General features: G+C 35.4%; 1 protein-coding gene across 9 annotated transcripts in view; it reads left to right on the plus strand.

Annotated features, from left to right (window-relative positions):
* ANKRD28 (ankyrin repeat domain 28) overlaps window positions 1-12999 on the plus strand; it is a 175245-nt gene that overhangs the window by 70816 nt on the left and 91430 nt on the right. Inside the window, exon 1 of one of the 9 annotated variants that reach the window (XM_036851844.1) lies at window positions 11266-11270. The exons of the other annotated variants lie outside the window; for them this stretch is intronic. The gene's annotated coding sequence lies outside the window, so the exon portion shown is untranslated. Of the gene's footprint in view, window positions 1-11265; window positions 11271-12999 lie in introns of those variants that run through there. 9 annotated transcript variants of the gene reach the window in all.

Consider the following 12999-nt stretch of genomic DNA (forward strand, 5'->3'; position numbering starts at 1 on the left):
GTTTTTGGAGAGCAGAAGTTTAAACATTTGATGATGTCCAATTTATCAATTCTTTTATGGATTTTTGTTTTGGTCATGTGTCTAAAAAAGTCTCTCTCGGTGTCACATAGATTGTCTCATATCTTCTAGAAGTTTATAGTTTTAAATTTTACATTTAGATCTACAGCCTATTTCAAGTTAATAATTGCATGCAGTACAAGGTGTATGTCATAGTTCACTTTTTTACATATGGATATATCCAGTTGTTAGAATATTTGTTGCAAAGGGGAGTTCCCTCGTGGCCTAGTGGTTAGGATTCTGGGCTTTCACTGCCATGGCCTGGGTTCAATCCCTCGTCAAGGAACTGAGAATCCCACAAGCTGCAAGGCGCGGTCAAAAAACAATTTTTTTGTTGAAAAGACTATACTTTCTTCACTGAATTGCCTTTGCATTTTTATCAAAAGTCAATTGTTGATATATGTGTGGATCTGTTTATGGACTCTGTTATGTTCCATTGATGTATTTGTGTAGCTTAATGCCAATACCACACCATTATGATACTATAGTTTTATAATAAGTCTTGAAACCACCAACTTTTTTCTTTTTCAAAATTGTTTTGACTATTCTAGGTCCTTTGCATTTCGATGTGAATTTTTTAGAATCAGTTTGTCAGTCTCTTGGGGAAAAAGGAAATTGGAATTGTGTTCATCTATAGATGAAATTGGCAAAAATCAACATTTTAGCAGTATTGGTTCTCCTTACCTATGAACAAGTTATATTTCTCCATTTATTTAGGTCATTTTTAATTTCCCTCAGCAAATTTTGTAATTCCACATTTACATCTTTTGCAGATTTATCCATATTTTATAAATTTTGTTCGTACTATAAATGTTATTTAATTTCAAAATAGGCTAATTATTCTCCACTCCTGAGATAATTTTTCCTGAGTACTTTACCCAAGGTTCTGGGAGTGATGAGTTTTTCTGGTTTGGCTGGTAGGAACAGGACACTGTTTCCTGTGTGCGAACCAGGCACTGTTCCGTCTAATGCGTGCATTCTCATTGGTGATGATATCACCTCCAACTTGGCAAAAATTGTGTTTTTTGTTGGGACGCGTGTGTGTGTGTGTGTGTGAAAAGTCTTACATAGTACAATGATTTGTGGCCCTCTAAAGGGCCGAAGTGTATAAATTAGGTATACAGTGGTATTAAAATTTCATGGGGGCAATTAGGGAGAAAAAAATCTAAAAAGGCTCTTGGGTCAGGGTGGTAAGGATAAAAAAGGTTGAGAAACACTGCTTTAATTATTTTGGATGCTTCTTTTCATGAGTCTCCAGTGGTATTCTTACACATGTCACGTGCTGCTCAGTACTCAGTGGAGTACACGAAGGGATATTCTGCAGGTCTCTGGGATTCTCTCCTTGTACCATCCTCTCCTCTCTGTTACTCTGTCCTGAGAATTCTAATCCTGGTTTTCTCCCCAGACTGTCAGCTGTGTCTCTTCAACTCAGGGAAATATGCCTATTAAAAATATACATAGCTCTGGAAAAGCCATTGAGAAGCATTTTATTGATTGAAACAGCTGACTGACATTCCACTGAATGTTTTCACACTTACACCTTACATATTTTGTGAAATGGCAATTTTTTATTGTAGTCCAGCAGTATTTTTTAAAAAGAAATTCTGTACATTAGTTTTCAAAACACTGGTGTTGCTATTTGATAATTAAAATTGCCCAATCAGGGACTTCCCTGGCAGTCTAGTGGTTAAGAATCTGCGCTTCCACTTCAGGGGGCATGGGTTTGATCCCTGGTCAGGGAACTAAGATCCAACATGCTGCAAGGTGTGGCCAAAAAAAAAAAAAACAAAAAAGAAACCAAAAACATAATTGCCCAATCATAGATGGCATCACCTCTGCTTCCTCTTACTCTTATAAGACCTGGTATTGATACGTAATTTTGGCGTTTTATTTTTTTATGAAAAGCAAGTAAGCCTTAGCCTAGGAGTATCTGATTACTGTTAAATTTGTAGAAGAGAGTAAATTCAGTATTTAGAATAGGATGCTCTGTGGACTTGTCTTTTTAATATTACTACTGATAGAGCAATATCTAGATTACAACATGAATTAATACTAGATTCAAAACTTCCTAAATAGAATTTGCCCCAGGGCAAGAATCATGCCTTCCACTGTGTAAGACAGATAACACTGGAAAGGGATTTTGGAGATCTAGTAGTTACATCATCTGTTATAGATGAGGCAAAAATAAGACCCCTGGAGTTTATTTGGTTACTTCCATTTAGCAGAAATAGCTTAAGAGCCTGGTTTTCTTAATGTCCAGTTCAGTTTTCTGCCCATGTTGTCTCCCCTGGCTTGTCACCCCTCATTTCTGCCCAGTGGGTTACTATTACAACAAAGTTCTTAGGTCTTCTCTTGTAGCCATAAGTATATAAGCCTTTAGTAAATACTTGATAGCCTAATTTGATATAATTTGGTATGTTGGTTCATTCCCTTGACGAATATGTGCCATTTACCATGCTGAGTATTAGGGAGACCAGTCATACATACGTTTTTCCCCTGTTGTTCATGCTTTTTCCCAACTCAGGATATCAGTTGTGCCCACATTGTCTCCAACTCCCTTTACCTCGTCTTCAATTTCTGTTCATTCTGCAGATTTCAGCTTATGGCAGGCAGAACTCTACGATGGCCTACAAAGTTCTCATTCCCTGGTGTACATCTCCTGTATAATCTCCTGTACTGTAAATATGATAGGATGGCACTTCTGTGATGAGTTTATGACATCTGGCACAGTTGGCTTTAGGAAAGTGAGATTAGCTGGATGGACCTGACCTAATGACATGAACTCTTTAAATCTGGATCTAGAGTCAGAAACAAAGGGAGTAAGGAATGTGATATGAGGCAGATTCTCTGCTGCTGACTTTGAAGATGGAGGGGGCCACATGCCAAAGACTGTGGGAGCAGAGGGATCCTTCTGGCTGACAGTCAGGAAGGAAAATTGGAACTTCAGTCTCACAACTACAAGGAACCAAATTTTGCCTGAATGAGCATAGAAGTGAAATTTTCCCTTAGTCAGGCCTCCTTTTGAGAACACAGCCCGTTGACACCTTGGTTTCCACTTTATGAGCTACCCTGAGCAGAGAACCCAGCCAATACCATACTTGGACTTCTGCCCTACAGACCAGTGAACTAATAAATGAGTGTTGCTTAAGCTGCTGTACTTATGGTAATTTGTTATGCAGCAATAGAAAACTAATACAAGACTTAAGTATCTCTTTTTCTGGAACACCTTTCCTGGTCCCCCAGGTAGTATTATGTCAGCCTAATAGATGGCTGTAGCACTCTGAACTTCTCCTTTGTAACACTCAGTTTATTTGTGTCATGTTCAGTAACTCTCTGGAGATACAGACCTTGTTTGAATTCTGTATTTATACCCAGTATAGTCATCCCTCAGCATCCATGGAGGATTGATTCCAGAACACCCTCCCCCATCTCCGCCAGACAACCAAAATCTGTGGATGCTCAACAAGACCCTTGTATAAAACGGTGTATTATTTGCCATTTGTATAACGTACGCACATCCTCCCATCTTCCTGTATACTTTAAGTCATCTCTAGATGACTTATAATATCTAATACAATGTAAATAGTATGTAAATACATTGTAAATGCTATATAAATAGTTGCTGGCCTGGGACAAATTCAAGTTTTGATTTTTGGAACTTTCTGGAATTTTGTTTTCCAAGTAGTTTTGATCCATGGATACAGAAGGCCGACTGTAAGTAGTAGCCATTTAAAAAGTGTTAGAAATGAGTGAATAAAAATAAGGCATAGTCCCTGACTTTAGCAAGTTTATAATCTAAAGTGTTTGGCTGTATTGTTTGTAGCTGTTTTTTTGTTTGTGTCAGGGGTGTGTGGGTTTTGGGTTTGGTGGATGGGGGCAGTCTACTGTCAGTTGCCCAAGTGCAATTAAGCTAAACAGGCTTCTTTCCACAGTCTTTTTGCCTTGCATTCCCATCAGTACTTGTTTAGACAATTCAAATCACTTTGACATAGGAAGGGTGAATTCTTTAAAAAAGCAAAACAAAAAACAAAAAAACATGTGCGCTTGAAATGCAGGCAAGCAAAGGCTCTCGTGAAAAATAAATTTATCATTTGCACCATTCTGCTGATGGTCTATCAGAGCACTGACTTTAAAGGGACAGCTGGAGGTAGACCTGTTCCACCCTATTCTCTGCCGAGGGGACTAAATCCCATCTTCCCTCAGTGCTCAGGAACAGAAGTTGGTTCTTAGGGAAGGCGTTTAATAAAGTTTTTAGCATTTGCATTTCCCTGACAGCCTCGAAAGTGGCTTTACTGTTGTATTACAAGTCTAAATCATACTCAGTAAATAGAAGTAAAGTTTGCAGGATTGCTGAGCATGGCACAAAAGCAACACAGGAAATAATAGAAACGTTGCAGGTGAAGAGGGGATTCAGAGATGTCATTCAGTGTTAAGAACTGCCTAATAAAGCCAAGTGTATAGTTTTTTGATAACATGGGGTTCAGTTTTCATTCAGATCATGCTGCCAAAACAGTGGCACATATAAACAAATCTAAATAGCTAATACATTGGTAATTTTATGTAAACCAAAGTACCTGTAATAGCCAGAGTCAGATTTGGGAAAGGAAACTTCTTGTCCCATCCCATCCCAAATCATGTATTGACAAATAAAATATAAAATATTTTAGATGATAGTTTTAGATTATCTACTGTGAAAGTGAGTGATTTGAGTCGATTAATTACTAAATATACATTTTTTCATAAAATTACAATGATAAAACCTTGAGATATTTTTTTGTGTCTTAGCATAATTACTTGTTGAGGAAAACATGTAAATTACATAAATACTTTAATAATGTATCATTTTTTTCCCTCCGTAGTTTTTCTAGAGAATCAATGATTTGAATATTACTTACCCAAGTGATTTGAAGCATGTTTTCTTGTACAAGTGCAAAAAATAATAATTTATTCATTTTCGAATATATTTGTCTTTGTATGAGAAAACAGTTACAAAATGCTGTATGTCAAGTTTTTATCATTAGTTTGGAAGATAGATATGTACAGTGAGGGTTTTGGTGTTTTGTTTACATAGAAACTAGATTATTTTGAGTTTTCAGATTGCGTTGCACAAATTTCTGGTAATAAAATTTCTATTTTTATTCTTAATTCCCTTGTAGATCCAAATGGTAGTTGGGGGAAGGGCACGGGTATAAGGGTGAGTAGCTTTCTTTTCCAATATTCAGGAGACTTTCATTTTCATTTTGAACATTAGTTCAGGAGAATGAATCTTGACAGACCAACAAAGGAAGCTACTTTTCTTAAGCTGAAATATTGTTTCAGAGCCTGTGTTTTCCGCCAATTTTTTTTTAAGGATTTCCTTTTTTTTAAACTGTTGTATGTATATATGTATGTATGCATTAATTTATTTATTTTTGGCTGTGTTGGGTCTTTGTTGCTGCGCGCGGGCTTTCTCTAGTTGCGGCGAGTGAGGGCTACTCTTCATTGCGGTGCGGTGGGCTTCTCATTGCGGCGGCTTCTCTTGTTGCAGAGCACGGGCTCTAGGCGCGCAGGCTTCAGTAGCTGCAGCATGTGGGCTCAGTAGTTGTGGCACGCGGGCTTCAGTAGTTGTGGTGCATGGGCTTAGTTGCGTCTCAGCACGTGGGATCTTCCCGGACCAGGAATCGAACCCGTGTCCCCTGCATTGGCAGGCGGATTCTTAACCACTGTGCCACCAGGGAAGTCCATCCCCCAATTTTTTGATGCACGTTTCCTCTTAGTTCAAATGTGTTTTAATTGATATTTTGAAAGAATGTTGAAGCACTCATGTCTGATTTTTTTCTCCTTTCTTGTAATCTTTTAAAAATTATGAAATATAACTCATTTAAAATATGTAGAACAAATATAGAATATGATGAATTATTTAAATGTAACCACTACCCAGATCAAGAAACACAACACTGCTAGCATTCTCACAAGGGCCCGTTGGGCACACTTTGTGATTAGAACTGTTTCCTCCCACCCCACAATGTAACCAGTAATCTGACTTTTATTATAGTCTCTTTCTTAGTTTTCTTTTATAATTTTGCCACCTAATTATTCCTCCCTAAAGCAGTATAATTTTGCATGTTTAATTAAATGAGTCATACAACATACATTCTTTTGGGTCTGGGTTCTTGTGCACAAACTATCTCATTTTAAAAATTTACCTGTGTTATGTGTTGCTAAAGATTATTCATAGTATTCCACTGAATGCATATACCACAGTTTATCCATATTCTGTTGATGGACAGTTGGGTTATTTCCAGGTTTTGCCTGTTGTAAACAATGCAGCTATTCATAAGCATGTCTTCTGTTGCACATTACCATGCATTTCTATAAGACATATACCTAGGCATAGAATTTCTGGCATATAAGGCTATGTGTATATTCAACCTAGAGAATGCTATATTCTTAAACAGTATACACTCCCATTAGCACTATATGAGAATTTTTGGTGGCCCACATCCTTGGACCATATTCTTGCTTTTTGTCTTATTTAGCCATTCTGTGGTATGTGGTAGTATCTCACTATTTGTAAAGTTTGAGGGTTTTTTTTTTTTTTTTGATGACAGTGTCACGTGCCTTTTTATATGTTTATTAGACATTCATATAACGTCTTTTATAAAGTGCCTGTTAAATCTCTTGCCCATTTTTCTTTTGATTTCTCTCTTTCCTTATTAATTTGCAGTAGTCCTTTATCTATTCTGGATATGAACCCTTTGTGAGTTTTGCAGATATCTTCTCCCATTCCAGTTTGCCTTTTCATTCTTTACTGTGTCATTGAACATGAGGTCTTAATTTTAATGTAGTCAGGTTTTTCAGTATTTTCCTTTATTGTTAATGCTTTTGAGTTTTTGCTACCTTAAGAAGTCTTTCCTTAACCTGAGTCATAAAGGTAACATATTTGTTTCTCAGAGCTTTATCATTATGCTCTTTAAATTTAGCTTTACGATATACTTGCAGTTACATTAGGCATATAATATGAGATAGTGGGGAGTTTTTTCTCCCCTTTCCAAGTGGGTACTGAATTGTCCCAGCACAATTTAATTGCCCATATTTTGTTGGACTGTTTTCTAACTGTTGAATTTTGAAAGTCCTTTGTATATTATGAATGCAAGTTCTCTGTCAGATATGTGATTTACAAATGTTTTCTCCCAGTGTATGTCTTGTCTTTTTATCCTCTTACCTGTATCTTCCTGAGAGCAAAAGTTTTTCATTTTGATGAAGTTGAACGTATCAGTTTCATGGATTTAATGTATCAGTTTCATGGATTGTGCTTTTGGTTTCACATCCAAGAACTCTGCTTAACCTACTTGTTTTCTCCTATCTTTTCTTCTAGAAGTTTTAAAATTTTAGATGTGGCAGTTAGGTCTATGATTCTTTTTGAGTTAATATTTGTGTTAGGTGTTAAGTATAGATTGATGTTAATTTTTTGACATGTGGATATCCAGGACCATTTGTTGAAAAGATTATATATCCATTCGGTTGCTTTTTTACTTTTGCCAGAAATCAGTTGATCATATTTGTGTGGGTTGATTTCTGGACTCTTTATTCTGATTATCTCTTTCCCTTTTGATACCACACTGCCGTGATTACTGCAGCTTTATAGTAATTCTTGAAATCACACAGTGTAAGACCCCCAACCATGTTCTTTTCTATCAAAATTGCTTTGACTATTTTAATATCTTTGCCTTTCCACATAAATTTTAGGTTGTTGTATCTACTATGAGTCCTGCTGGGATTTTGATTAAGATTGTATTGAATCTACATAGATCAAATTGACACCTTAACAGTAATGAGTCTTCCAATCCATGAACATGGTATTTTTCTCTATTTAGGTTTTCTTTATTTCTTTCATGAATGTTTTGTAGTTTTCAGCATATAAATCTTGCAAATTTTTGTCAGATTCATACCTAAGCATTTCTCTTTTCTTTCTTTCATTCTTTCATATTGTAAATGTACAGTTTTTAAAATTTTGATTTCCAGTTGTTAATTGTTAGTATATAGAAATACAGTTGCTTTTTGTATGTTTACCTTGCATTCTGTAATTTTTCTAAACTCATTCTAGGATTTTTTTTTTAATAGATTCCTTGGGATTTTCTCTATATACAATACCCCATCTATGAACAGAGACAGTTTCATTTCTTCTTTCCCAATCTATATGCGTTTTATTTTACCAACTAGAACTTCAAGTATGAGAATGAATAGAAGTGATGAAAATAGGCAAACTTGCCTTGTTCCTGATCCTAGAAGGAAAGCATTCAGTCTTTTGCCATTAAATAGGATATTAGCTGTAATTTTTGTAAATTACCTTTATCAAGTTAAGGAAGTTCCTTTTTATTCCTAGTCTGCTGAGAGTTTTTTTAAAATCATGAAAAGATGTTGTTTTTGTAAATGTGATGAGCATATGATTTTTAAAAAAATATTACTTCTACAGTTTTGTTTTCTTTTAAATTTTATTTATTTTTTGGCTGCATTAGGTCTTCGTTACTGTGCGCGGACTTTCTCTAGTTGCAGCGAGTGGGGGCTCCTCTTCGTTGTGGTGTGCAGGCTTCTCATTGCAGTGACTTCTCTTGTTGTGGAGCATGGGCTCTAGGGTGCGTGGGCTCAGTAGTTGTGGCTCGTGGGCTCTAGGGCGCAGGCTCAGTAGTTGTGGCGCACAGGCTTTGTTGCTCTGCGGCATGTGGGATTTTCCCGGACCAGGGCTCGAACCCCTGTCCCCTGCATTGGCAGGCAGATTCTTAACCACTGTGCCTCCAGGGAAGTCCAGGAACATTTACTATTTAAATTGCCCTCTGAATACTGCTTTAACTTCATATCACAGATTTTGATATATTTTCATTTTCATTCAGTTCAAAATATTTTCTCATGTCCCTTGAGATTTCCTCTTTACATGGGTTATTTAGAATTAGTTTTCTCCTTTTATTCTACTTTACTATTAAAGTATATACTTTGATTTTCAAATACTTGGGGATTTTCCAAGTGTCTGTCTCTTACTGGTTTCTGGTTTAATTCTCTTATGGCCAGAGTACATCCTTTGTGTAATTTCAGTTTATTTTAATGTATTAAGGTATGGTTTTTGGCCCAGAACATGGTCTACCCTGATGAATGTTTCAAGTGCAGTTAAAAATAATGTTTATTCTTTTGTTCTTAGGTAGAGTGTTCTGTAGATATAAGTTAGGTTCAGATGATTACTAGTGTTTTTCAGGTCATCTATATCTTTGCTAATTTTTCTGTTTACTTGTTTTCTTTGGTACCGGGAGAGGCATGCTGAAGTTTCTTGTAATTGTGGATTATCTGTCTCTCCCTTCCTTTTTATCAGTTTTGCTTCCATGTACTTTGAAGCTGTTATTAGGTACATATACATTAGTATTGTCATACTAATGAGGTTTTGTCTGCTTTTTATTTATTTTGGGGGTTTTGTTGGGGATTTGTTGTTATTTATTTGTTTATTTTTGATGAATTGACCCTTTAACGTTATGTAATGTGCCTCTTCATCCCTGGTAACTTTCCTTGTTCTGATTTTTCATCTGATATTACTAATAGAGATACTTTAGCTGTCTTTTCATTACTGTTTGCATGATATATCTTTTAACAACTTATAAACTTTCAGCATAAATATATCATTGTATTTTAAATGGTTTCTTGTAGGTAGTGTATAATTAGGTATTGTTTTTATATCCAAAATGACAATCTGTGTTTCTTAATTATTGTGTTCAGATCATTACATTTAATGTGTTTACTGATATGGCTGGATTTAAGTCTGCTGTTCTGTTATTTTTGTCCCTTTTAACTTTGGCTCCACCATTCCCTCTTTCCCTCCTTCTTTTGGATTATTTGGATATACTGTTTTTGCGAACTTAATGACATTTTGACCATATCTTTACTATTTTCTTAGTAGTTGCTCTAGGATTATAATATAAATACGTATCTTTTCACAGTCTACATAGAGTTAAAGTTTTACCACTTAAGGTTTAAAAAAAAACAAAAGCCCTTACTTTCCCCTCTTTGTGTTAGAGTTGCCATGTAATATAAGTAATACGCTGAATTCCTTCCCAGATAACATTAAAATTTTTTGCTTTCAGTAAATTGTGCATGCTTCATATTTGAAGATCTGTTTCCCTCTGGTAGCATTTCCTTTCAGCCTGAAAAAACTTCCTTTAGCATTTCTTGTAGACCAAGTCAGCTGGGAATTAATTTCCTTTAGCTCTCTTTTATCTGAGAAATGTTTTTATACTGCCTTCATTACTAAAAGATGCTTTCATGTCATACAGAATTCTTGTTTGACACGTTTTTATGTTTTCATTTTTCTTCAGTTTTCTGGCCTCCCTGGTTTCTGATGAGAAATCCACAGTCATTTGAGTATTTCTTTTATATGTAACTTGTCTTTAAAGCAGTCTGAGAAAAACAATTTTTGTCTTTCTCTTTGGGTTTTAACAGTTTGATTATGGTGTGTCTCAGCATGGTTTTCTTTGCGTTTATCATATTTGTAGTTCACTAAACTTATTCAATGTAGAAATTTATGTCTTTTACCAAAAATTGGGAAATTTCCAAACATATTTCTTCAGATTTTTTTTTTTTCCTGTGTCAGTTTCTTTCTCCTCTCCTTCTGGGACTCAGTGACAGAAATGTTAACCTTTGATATTGTCTCAGATTGGTATTGTATTAAATACAGATATATATACTGAAAATCTTCCTGGATACAAGGATAATTTCTTTAAAGGTATTGACAAGTCTTGGTGTGTAACTAAGGGGGAAAGTCCTCCTTTTGATTCAGCTGATAAATGAAAATATAAATTATATAAATCACTTAAAGAATAACGTATAAAATCACTTAAAAGTAACATACTGCCACATAGACTTGACTTTAAAACATTTTCATAGTTTAAAATTTTATTTCATAATTTATAATTTAAAATGGATCATTTTGGTTCCCACTCCCAAAAGAGGTTTCTGTGTGTGGTATATTTACAGAACTACATTGATTCCTACCCACCACAAATAGCCATGTTTATATTTATCCACTGTGTTGGAGTTCAAGCATAGAACTTTTGAGATAAGATCAAATCTTTCTAGTGTATCTAGTAATTTAACTGGTATATTTCAAGTTCAGGATGAAGTTTTGCCCCCCTCTGATTGTAGCTGTGTAATCTGATTCTTGATTTTTTTAGCCCTACTCTAAATTAATGTTTAAGGTTATAATACCTGTAATTTGCTAGTGCTGAATATTCAGATTATCTTTATTAATTGAGAATATGTGTTTAATTTAACTGTTAAATATCATGGCCATAGTAGTAGATATGCATATATTTGGGATTAGATTTCTTTTTCTCAAGCTGCTGTTATTATATAAAATGTTATCTTGTGCTGAAGATTAATATTTATAGTTGAGTGAGGGCATGTTTGAGTAGACTTGTTTGAAGTATTTGTTTACAAATGGAGACTCTTCTCCTCTGTGACTCCAAGGTACTAATAGTTAGTCCCCAAAATAAGCTTCATCAAGAAGTATGACTAGTTATTCGTTAAGTGTATCCTCCTTGTTTACTAGCCATAAACTGAAACTGTTAATAATTGGTTTAAATGTAACTTTCAGTTACATGTATTGTCTAGTAGGCGGTGTGATATTTTTTGTTTAAATTATTTATCTTATGATTGAGTCTCCTGTTTTATGTGCTTCTTTTCTAAGAAATGAAAATCTCTCTTCTTCCTAGACTTTGTACTATAAGTTTCATTTAATAATTGTATTTGTCACAAATAGAGGGCTGTAAAAAAGAACATTAAGGTTGTCATGCTGTGGAAAATTTTTCTAAAGTGGGACCATACTTCTACAGTTATAGGACAGTGATGAGTCCTTTGTCACTGCTATGATTTTTTAAAATATATTATTTTCTAAAATCCAACACACGTGCAGATATTTACAGATAAACACATGAACGTAAAGAATGACAGCTACCGCATTGTTGCTGTTAACTTATTAAACTGTAAGAAGGTGAAGAGGTCCAAAGTGTAATAGTAAAAGGAACCTTGGCCTCTAAGTCAGACAGACTAGACTCTAGCCTGTGTATCCTTCCCTGGTTCAGCCTCTTTGAGCCCTACTTTTCTCACTTGTAAAACAAAGCGATTGAATTAGATGATCTCTGAGGCTATTTCTGTCCCCAGTATGTTACTTTGACAACTCTGTAAACTATTCCGTTTGTTTTGTGAATTATAATATATCACTTAAGCCTAGGTCATTTCACAGCGGTTTTGGGGGGTAAGAGGAATGCTTCATCACATTTTAGCTTAGACTCCAGTTAATGATTCCTTTTTCTTTTGTTACATTTTTCTTTTCGGTGGGTAGTAACAAAATTGATTTGAATTTCTACTCTAATAGGTGTCTTGCTTGTTCTGGTATTTCCCTCATACCACGTTGCCTAGAACACTCAAGTGTCTGGGAAGAAAAATAATATCAAAGGCTATATAAAATCACAAAGTGACAGAAACTTTGGCTACTGACTTAGTGTTCATTCATTTTCCACCTTCTAATGGGCAGAGCTCTGATTTTGTTCAGGCATCTTATCCCCCACCTCATTCACTGGAAGGCGACCACTGAGAAACACTTGTGAGGTTCACAGACCAGAGGCACAGGCTCACTAAAAGACAGACTTACTCATGGGACTGTAGAACACTGGCCTTCCCCTTACACCTCACCAACACATTACAAAAGGCCTAGTTATCCAGTACATCATGTCTGGTCATGAAGAAAAAAGTATAAGACTTACAAAAAGGCAAAAACCACAAATTGAAGAGACATGGAAATTCTAAGAAACAACCAAAAAGAAATGCTAGAAATCAAAAACACTGTAACAGAAAAATGAAGAATGCCTTTGATGGGCTTCTCAGTAGACTGAACACCACTGAGGAAAGAATCTCTGAGCTGGAAGA

The sequence above is a fragment of the Balaenoptera musculus genome, chromosome 4 (assembly GCF_009873245.2).
Source record: "Balaenoptera musculus isolate JJ_BM4_2016_0621 chromosome 4, mBalMus1.pri.v3, whole genome shotgun sequence".
NCBI lineage: Eukaryota > Metazoa > Chordata > Mammalia > Artiodactyla > Balaenopteridae > Balaenoptera > Balaenoptera musculus.